This window comes from Myotis lucifugus, unplaced genomic scaffold, assembly GCF_000147115.1.
Source record: "Myotis lucifugus unplaced genomic scaffold, Myoluc2.0 scaffold_352, whole genome shotgun sequence".
NCBI classification, from domain to species: Eukaryota; Metazoa; Chordata; class Mammalia; order Chiroptera; family Vespertilionidae; genus Myotis; species Myotis lucifugus.
The window spans coordinates 873,723-884,099 of record NW_005871400.1 but is presented as its reverse complement, the minus strand read 5'-3'; the positions used below and the strand labels follow the sequence as shown (position 1 = coordinate 884,099).

The 10,377-nt window shown below is 43.5% G+C and overlaps 1 non-coding gene across 1 annotated transcript; it reads right to left on the bottom strand.

Moving 5' to 3' along the window:
- Positions 1-8,382: 8,382 nt before the first annotated feature.
- LOC111828398 lies at positions 8,383-8,489 on the bottom strand. The gene has a single exon (XR_002832265.1). It is a non-coding gene; the product is annotated as a U6 spliceosomal RNA (small nuclear RNA).
- Between the last annotated feature and the right edge of the window lie 1,888 nt (positions 8,490-10,377).

Sequence of the window (10,377 nt, the reverse complement as noted above, 5' to 3'; positions counted from 1 at the left end):
CAGAGAAAGCCGAGGCTGCGAGGGAAGCCTGGGTCCCGGGTGCCTGTCAGCAACCGGAGGAAAGCCCAGGTCCTGGGTGTCAGAGGGAAGCCAGTGCCTGCCGGGGCTGACCAGCAGACCCTGAGCAACAGATGAACAGATTACTCCAACACAGGTTTCTGTGTAAGCGAGGGCTAAGGGACTCTTTTACTTTAGTCATAAAAGCAGTCCTGTTCGCTTGCCTCATTGGCTTTTATTGTAACAACAGCTTGAAGTCAAATTAATCTCTAGATACAATCAGCAGGGTAAGCATCCTTGAGAAAGTATATGCTTCTACAAGGTCAGTTCTTAAAGACTAAACATAGAAATTCTAGCAAAACACCCTGGGGGACTGGACTTGTTTGGAAAAGTCAAGGTAGGGGCTGCCGCCTTTGGCAAGGTCCCCTCTGAGGCCCCCAACCTTTCAGAGAATCCTCCTTACAGACATTCCAACCAAGTCCCGTGCTTCCCCACAAGTGCCGGCAGCCGGGGGAAGGAAGGCCTACTCTTGCACAAATTTTGTGCATTGGGCCTCTAGTGTGGTATAATTTCATTTATATGAAACTAGAGGCCTGATGCACGAATTTGTGCACAGGTGGGGTCCAGCTGGCCCACCCCAATCGGGGCCAATTGGCCGGGCCGGCTGGGGGGAGGGAATGCAGGAGGTTGGCCAGCCAGCCCCACCCCTGATCGGAATGGGGGGCCTATTGGAGGTGGGGCCGGCCAGGGGGAGAAGCCCCGGGTGATTGGCAGACAGCCCCGCCCCCTGGTCAAACTCCCGGTTGAGGGGACAATTTGCATATTACCCTTTTATTATATAAGATGCCCAGGATAGGCAAATTCACAGAGACAGATTGGTGGTTGACTAGGAGGTTGGAGGGATGGCTAAAGGACATAGGGTTTCTTTCTGGGGTACCAAAATGTTCTAAGATTGAGTGTGGTGATGATGGCACAACTCTATGGCCACTGAATTGCACACTTTTTTGTATTTTAGGATTATGTGAATTTTATCTCAATAAAGCTTGTTTAAAAAAGAAACTTTACTTTAAAAAAAGACTCAAAGGCCATTAAAGAAATCTTAATACTTTTCAATATACAGTGGGGCCTTGACGTGTCCTGACTAACGAGTTGTTTTGAGATACCAGCTGTCTCTCCGCCGATTTTTTGCATTGAGTTGGTAGAGTAATTTGAGTTAACGAGCTCCTTAACGAGCTCGGTCTCAGAACGAATTAAACTCGTAAGTCAAGGCCCCACTGTAAAGGAGAACACAATGTCAAGATTTTGCCATCTTAGTAACCAAATTCGGTCCTTTTCTACAAGTCATGTCCAAAGTAATTAACAAAACAATGTTCTAGATGGGTTGACTTGTTTAACAACTGATGTTACACTAAAGCACTTTCGTGATCATTGAAGTTGTCACAGTTCAGATGAAAAGGTTTATCTCTATATATAAAGGCTAATATGCTAAGTGTCCCTCCTACTGTCTGACTGGTCGCTATGATGCACACTGACCACCAGGGAGCAGATGCTCAATGCAGGAGCTGCCGAGCTGCAGTGACTTGGCAACGGCGATTCTCGGGTGACACACCCCAAAACCAGAGAGGAGGGAGCCCAATTCTTTGCAGGGCCGAACAATTCCACCTTCGGCCGTGGATTATGTTGTTGCTGGGGCACTGTTGGCCCCAAATCTAGTTTACTGCACACTTGCATTTGTGTTCCACACCCTGTAAGACAGCAACTTTGCAGAATGCTCTCTTGCACTCTGGGACCCCTCAGGGGATGTTGGAGAGCCGGTTTCAGCCCAATCCCTGCAGGCCAGGCCGAGGGACCCCATCTGCCGGAGGGACCCCACTCACTCCACAGACGCTGGGGAGGGATCACAGGAGGTTGGCTCCAGGGTGTGTCCAGCATGTCCGGCCCATCTCTCCCAGTACTGCCCACTGGCCACCTTTTAATTAATTTCCTTTCGATGTGCATGAATCCGTGCACCAGGTCACTAGTTAGTTAATAATTTGCTCGCATTTAATAAATAGGTTTGCATGGGTAGCTTGTAATTTTAATGTTTTGAACCAAGGACCTTCAATTTGTAGGCCAGGATCTACTTGTAGCTCTTGAACTTTTTAAAAATCCTTATTAGAGGATATGTTTTTATTGATTTTAGAGAGAGAGGAAGGGGGAGGGAGAGAGAGAGAGAGAGAAACATTGATCAGTTGCCTCCCTTATACTCCCCGACTAGGGATCCAACCTGCAACCTTTTGGTGCACAGGACGATAGTCCAACCAACTAAGCCACTCGCAAGGGCTAGATCTTGAACTCTTATGTGTTAGATGTCAAGCATCACAGTCCCCTATCTGAGGCTCACCCGGATGTCCTGTGAAGAGGGTAGTAGGTAACAACATGGGAAATGACCTCCTCCCCAAGCACCCTCCAATCTTTATACTTGAAAAAGAAAACACTTCCTCACAAAATGTCAACCATCTCCTGGTTTCAAACAGGTAACGCTTTCTTCCTATTTCTGATGGAAGTGTGGGGTGGGAAGGGAGTGTCCTGTATTCCTTTACTCAATGGTTCCCAGGTCAGGAGGAATGACTTCATGTGACTGGCAGTTTAGGATTAAAAAAACAACAACAAAACAAAACCTAGGCCTACGTGGTCCAACTTTTTGCCCTTGGGACCAGTATACTGGAAATCTTATAAGGCAGGTCCCTAGTCTTGCCTGCGATTGGATCATTAAATCTGCTCATTTTTGAGGTCCAGTAAGAGGAAGCTGCTTGTCCACAGATAGTAACGCTTTGACTCCTAATTATTTTATCCCCCCCCCTCCAATTAGTTCAGAATACAAGCAGGGAAGGGGGTAGCAGTCATTGAGACCCTTAAATACTCCAACATTCAGTCTAAGCAATTTTAAAAAGAACAAGAGTGAAAATAATTTCATGAATAGACGGATGACAATGTGGATAGAATAACCAATTCTAGAGATAAAATTTTTGATTAGATATAAGGGAGACGTGCCTTCATGTACTGGAGACTTTGGGGAAGCATTTAGAAATCTTCATAAAGAACACTAAGCAAATCTGTCTAGGACAGTGGTCGGCAAACCGCGGCTCGCGAGCCACATGTGGCTCTTTGGCCCCTTGGCTCTTCCACAAAATATCACGTGCGGGCACGCACGTACAGTGTGATTGAAACTTCGTGGCCCATGCGCAGAAGTCGGTTTTCGGCCTGGGAGAGTCTATTTTGAAGAAGTGGCGTTAGAAGAAGTGGGGGCACGTTTTCTGAGGTCGACCCCTCAGATTGAGGACGTTTTTAGCAAAGGCCAGCTTAGGAGTACCCTAATTAAGTTAATAACAATGCACCTACCTATATAGTTTAAGTTTAAAAATTTGGCTCTCAAAAGAAATTTCAATCGTGCTGTTGATATTTGGCTCTGTTGACTAATGAGTTTGCCGACCACTGGTCTAGGATAATATAGCCCAAAGTGGTCACTGAAATCCTTGCTGCAAAGGGATGATGCCTCAAAATAAAGGCATCTCTAGATCATCCACAATTATCAGAAGAAGCTTTGCTTAACTGTCGATCTTGTTAAAATGAATTCAATAAAAATTTCTTTTTCACTAAAAATGTCTCTCTCTTTAGGGATAAGAAACCAGTGACAGTGAGGTTAATGGACTTATACAAAGCAAAGGACATCACATTAAAACTGAAACCCAAATCTCCTTTCCCAATTCTGTAATCTGGAAATATTTCAGCCAGATTAATTAAAATTTAACCTCACTTAAGGCATGTATAAATATGACACAGGCAATAGTTCAATGAAGAGGTATTATTTTCTTGAGTTGTTTTTTTTTTAAATCCTCACTGGAGAAAGAGAGAAACATCAATCGGTACCTCCCCTATGTGCCCCGACCAGGGATCAAACCTGCAACTTAGGTATGTGCCCTGACCAGAACCTGTGACCTTTTGGTGTACAGGATAATGCTCCAGCCAACTGAGCCACTATGGCCAGGGCCTAAAGAGGTATTTGAAGTGAGTTTTTGCAACACTGAAACTCAAACCTCATATGCAAAGCATTGATATGTGGAGAAAATGTGGAAATGACTAGTTTACAGTGGCCAAAAATAAGCCTAGAAAATAAAATCATCACTATAAAATTGCTTCAAAAACAATAAAGCACTATATACTGGTAACATGAAAAATATTGAGAAACCAAGATGGCGGCATAGGTAAACACCGGAAATCGCTGCCTACCACAACAAATCCAAAAATACAACTAAAAGACAAAACGGACATCATCCAGAACTACAGGAAGGCGGGCTGAGTGGAAATTCTACAACTAGAAGGAAAGAGAAAAGCACACTGAGACTCAGAGGAGCTGCGGAAGTGGAGTGCAGAGGTATGGAGGCTCGAGCGCACGCGGCAAGGGCTGGCGACTGAGGACGCGGCTGTCTTTTTGATTCGGGAGGAAGTCACAAGCTCCCGACTACTCTGAACTCCAGTTCCGGGTGAGTCTCTGGGGACCTAGACTCATACTAGGAGAAACTGGACTGTCTGGCAGCGGGCAGAACTCGGAACTCGAGGGCGGCTTTCTCTCAAAGGTGCTTGCGGCGATTACCGGGACACTGAGACCCGGGGGCCTCTTAGGGCAGGGCTGAGGATCAGCCATAGCTGCTTGCTCCACCCTGTTGTTCCTCTGAGACCCCGCCCCACCCAAGCTGCAGCAGAGGCTTTTGCATATGAATGCCCTGGCCCTTTGCAATCTGAAAATTACCTAACAAACTGCAGCTGGGCCAGACAGACCCAGAACTTCCAAGAGAAGGCCCAAGGCCCCACAGCAGCTTGCATTGCTTCATAGCTGGGCCTCATCTGGGCACCTCCAAACCCCAAACAAGGAAGAGGAATCTGCAGATCTCTTTGTAGCTCCTGCTGGGTAGCCTCAGGCAGAGGCTAAATTAGCACCTCCTTAAGAGATCCAAGAGCCAGTGTACCCAGTGGTCAGAGTGGGACCATCCAGATTACAACTCCTCAGATCCATAAGGAACACACTCAGGGGGCAGACTCAGTGAGCACCAAAGCCCCACTGAAGCAAGTCTTGCCCCATAAGGGTGTCTTCAGCACAGAAGTTCTCCCACTGTAGACACAGCTGATTCTCACAGCCAATAGGCCTGGAGGTCAATTCCTCTCAGTGATACCTACAACAATCAAGACTTAACTACAACAAGACTGTGCACAAAGCTCACAAAGGGGTACACAAAGGGTGTCCACCTCTGGTAATTGGGGAGGCTGAGCCACTGGGCCCTATAGGACACCTAACACACAAAGCCACTCTACCAACACAGGGAAGCATAAAAAATGCGGAGACAAAGAAACAGGACACGAATGACAGAAATGGAGGAAAGAAAACTATTGGATATAGAGTTCAAAACCACACTTTTAAGGTTTTTCAAGAACTTTCTAGAAACCGCCGATAAATGTAGTGAGACCATCAAGAAATCTAGTGAGACCCTCGAGGTTATGATAAAGGACCAACTAGAAATTAAGCATACACTGATTGAAATAAAGGATATTATGCAGAGTTCCAATTGCAAGAATCAAATCAAAGATTTGAAATACAAAGAAGCAAAAAACACCCAACGGGAAAAGCAAAATGAAAAAAGAATCCAAAAATACGAAGATAGCATAAGGAGCTCTGGGACAGCTTCAAGCGCACCAACATCCGAATTATAGGGGTGCCAGAAGAAGAGAGAGAGCAAGATATCGAAAACCTATTCGAAGAAATAATGACAGAAAACTTCCCCTACCTGGTCAAAGAAATAGACTTACAAGTCCAGGAAGCGCAGAGAACCCCAAACAAAAGGAATCCAAAGAGGACCACACCAAGACACATCATATTAAAATGCCAAGAGCAAAAGACAAAGAGAAAATCTTAAAAGCAGCAAGAGAAAGACAGTCAGTTACCTACAAGGGAGTACCCATATGACTGTCAGCTGATTTCTCAACAGAAACTTTGCAGGCCAGAAGGGAGTGGCAAGAAATATTCAAAGTGATGAATGCCAAGAACCTACAACCAAGATTACTTTATCCAGCAAAGCTATCATTCAGAATTGAAGGTCAGATAAAGAGCTTCACAGATAAGGAAAAGCTAAAGGAGTTCATCACCACCAAACCAGTATTATATGAAATGCTGAAAGGTATCCTTTAAGAAGAGGAAGAAGAAGAAAAAGGTAAAGATACAAATTATGAACAACAAATACACATCTATCAACAAGTGAATCTAAAAATCAAGTGAATAAATAATCTGATGAACAGAATAAACTGGTGATTATAATAGAATCAGGGGCATAGAAAGGGAGTGGACTGACTATTCTTGGAGGGGAAAGGGGTGTGGGGGATGCGGGAAGAGACTGGACAATAATCACGCACCTATGAATGAGGACAGTGGGAGGGGGGGTGAGGGCGGAGGGTGGGGTGGGAACCGGGTGGAGGGGAGCAATGGGGGGAAAAAAGAGGAACAACTGTAATAATCTGAACAATAAAGATTTAATTTTTAAAAAAAGAAAAAAAATGAAAAATATTGCCAATTATGTTGAGTTCCTGCCACCAGAAGTAATTTGATCTCAGCACAGCAGAATTATGTAATTGTCATTATATTTACCTGCTAGTTTAGGTTTTCTATTACATTAGTAGAAACTGTTGTGAGTCCTTACTAAAGTGCTCTAACCATGTGCTTTCTTTCCCCAGACATCTGCGTAATATCTATTTGTTTCATTATATCTTCAAAAATTTGTGCATTATCTACAAGCTATTAGAACAAGCTCAGGAAGTGTTACCACATACAGATGAAAATAAAAGGAATGTACTTTCTGATAAACAAATTAAAAACTCTGTCAGAAGAAGCATGGTCCATAATCTTATGGCAATATAGTTTATGAGCTGGGATTTTAGAAAGTTATTCTCTAAGTTTTTTGAATATTTCATTCCGTTTTGTGATAGTTCAAATAGAATCTGAGAAATAGAGAGACTAGAATAAGAAGATGAGAGACTGAAAGAGGAGGAACCATATGGGAATGAAGTGCAAAGCCAAGAGAGAAGACAATTTATGTGACTTGTGCTAAGTCTGGCCATGTTATTCTTGATGTTTCCTTATTTCCAAGAACAAGTAACAAGTTCTGAGTTTTAATTTCAAAACTGGGATCCTGATATCTGTTTTTATAAACTGTCACAGCAACACAATACCTAACTTTTTAAGAAAAAGAATAGTTTATTGATTTTCAGAGAGAGAGGAAGAGAAAGAGAAATATTGATGTGAGAGGGGGACATCGATAGACTGACTCCTGCATGCCTCTCCTAGGGATTGAGCTCACAACCTGGGCATGCACCCTGACCTGGAATCAAACCAGCAACCTTTTGATGCACAGACGATGTCCAACGAACTGAGTCACACCAGCGAGGGCAACGACACTTAACGTTTACTGAGCACTTACATGTGTCAGGTACTGTTTTAAATGTTTTACATGCATTAACTCAATTAATCACAATAACCCAATGACATGGGTACGATTATTATTCCTATTTTATGGAGGAAGGAGAGGCTAAGTATCTTGCCCAAAGTCACAGAACTAGGAAGTGATGAAGTTCAGATTTGAATCCTAAAGCTTTGCCTTAGTAGTTCACTGCAGTGGTTCTCCAACTACATTCTGCAGAATCTTTTGGCTCCAGAATTCTACTTTCAAAATACTTTGTCCGTTCAAAAAAATCACAGGAAATCCCGGCAGGTGTGACTCAGTGGTTGAGCATTGATATATGTACCAGGAGGTCACATGCCAGAGTTGTGAGCTCCATCCCCAGTGGGGGGTGTGCACAAGGCAGCTGATCAATGATTCTCTCATCATTGATGTTTGTATCTCTCCCTCCCCCTTCCTCTCCGAAATCAACAATAAAGCCCTAACCGGTTTAGCTCAGTGGATAGAGCATTGGCCTGCGGATTGAAGGGTCCCAGGTTCGCTTCCGGTCAAGGGCATGTACCTTGGTTGGGGGGAAAACATCCCCAGTGGGGGGTGTGCAGGCGGCAGCTGATCGATGTCTCTCTCTCATTGATGTTTCTAACTCTCTATCCCTCTCCCTTCCTCTCTGTAAAAAATCAATAAAATATATTTTAAAAAAACAAAACAATAAAAAACACAAAAACTTTAATACTGTATGTAATGCACCAAAGGGAACCAATACAACTTTTTGCTGCAAGGTTAAGTCACTTTTGTGCAGATCTTAGAATAAAGTTAGTCCTGTCACTTCTCAGGTCTTACTTGAACTTCCTGTAAATGTTTCATGGATTTGGAAGGTGTAACTCTGAACTGATTTTTTTTTTTTTTTAATATGGAACGCTTCACGAATTTGCGTGTCATCCTTGCGCAGGGGCTATGTTAATCTTCTCTGTATCGTTCCAATTTTAGTATATGTGCTGCCGAAGTGAGCACGATTTTTTTTTTTTTAATTCAAGCCTACCTCTGCTTGCTCAGGTCAAAGGAGCACACAAACTCAATCAAACACCAGGTAAAGTTCAGGTACATCTTATCACAGTGCAAGAGCAAAGGAGTGAACAAATGCACATATCCCATTTATTTTAAGTTCTGGGAGCTTATTGTCTGACAGAGTTAAGAAATATGGATTGTTTAAGATTTTGAAAAATTTCCTCTGTCCCTATCTCCTATTATTCATTCCTCTTTCTAGCTACAGAACATGGTATTCTGAGATGGCAAGGAAAACTGTTAGGAAAAAAAAAATCATCTCTTTTACCACACTTCGGCCACACATTCTCACTGTCACGCCCCGGACCATGTGTCCACAATCTCCTGCCCTTCCACTTAGCTGTACTGACCATTCCCAGTCAGGTCTTTGATTCCATTGGGTCCACTCTTCCATATACTGTTTGCTATTCATTGACCAATCCACTGCTCTTTCCTTTACTCACTTTTATTTACTCTTTACCCAGCGAGAGTCCATGAGCCAGCATGATAATGATATTCTGACCAACACCCTGACTACCTTTGCTGCACTGTCATTTTGTTCCAGGTAGCTGGCAAACCCCAACCCTGAATGAAGCTTTCTGTTGGCTTGCACCGCACACTGGTACCCAAGTAGCTGAGCACTCCTGGAGAAGGTCGACAGGCAGATGCGTTATCACACCGCATGGCCACCGCCTTCTCTGAGGCTTCCACATGCTAGGCAATCCTACCATGTCACCGGATGGCGTGCTCCCTTGGCAAGTATTCACTTATTTCCAACATTTCAGCTTACTTCAAACCTTGGACTTCTGTTCCTCCCATCTCCATAGCAACTCACAGCAGAAGACTTAGCCTACTAACCTAAAGGAGCTGCACTCATCCTATCCTTCTTCCTCTTGAACATAACAGAGGGGCTACACACCCTTTCCCAGCGCTTTGAATGCTGCCCTTTTCCACCTTCTCAGGAATGTTATGCTGTTACTTATCTTTCTTCTCCTGTACAGATAACAGTTCCCTCTCAACTATCTAGCTTTCTCAATGGATTATTTAGTCTATTTTATACTTTGGAATTCCACCTGAAATTTCTTTGCGAGGAGGATCTCTTCTGCTAAAACAGTGAAACTTCTTTGCCCTTAAAAACATAAAGCTCCAAAGAAAGTCTCATAAAAGGAGTCCTGCATATATAATTAGGGCAAAAACAAGAACAAGTCATGAACTGATGTCACACATATAACTGTGCAAACTAGGAATGCTGATGTTGCCAACATTTTCAGAAATAAAACTCACAGTTTCACCAAATTTTAAACCACTGCGACATTTTATATGCTTTACAATTTTTTACAAATTGACATATAACAATGGGTATGTTTAAGGTGTACAATGTGTTGATTTCATACATTTATCTACTGCAATAAAATCGCCACCTATCATTAGCTAACGCCTCTATCACCTTACATAATAGATAGTATACTTTACAATTAAGAGCTGTGCTAAAACTGTATAGGCAAGAAGGGGAGCAGAGCGTTATCTCAATAACCAGTAAGTCTGACAGTGACTTTATGTTACTAGGTCTAGAAGAGGGAGAGAAGGGTGGGAGGAGAAAGCAACAAATGTCCCAGCGACATCCTTTTTTAAGAACTAAAAATATTGCAGGATAGAGAACCGTAAGTAATACTTAACAAGCAGTTTGACAGCATAGTGATACATTTTTAAGACCAATTATTCACGGAAGGCACTGACAATCCTAACCCCCAATAATCCCTCGCCTGCCATGAGCATGCACTGCGACAGCCTCTCAGTGCGCCCGTCCGCTGCCGCCGTGCGCGGGTCCCCCCCGCGCTGCGCCGAGCTGCCTGCCACT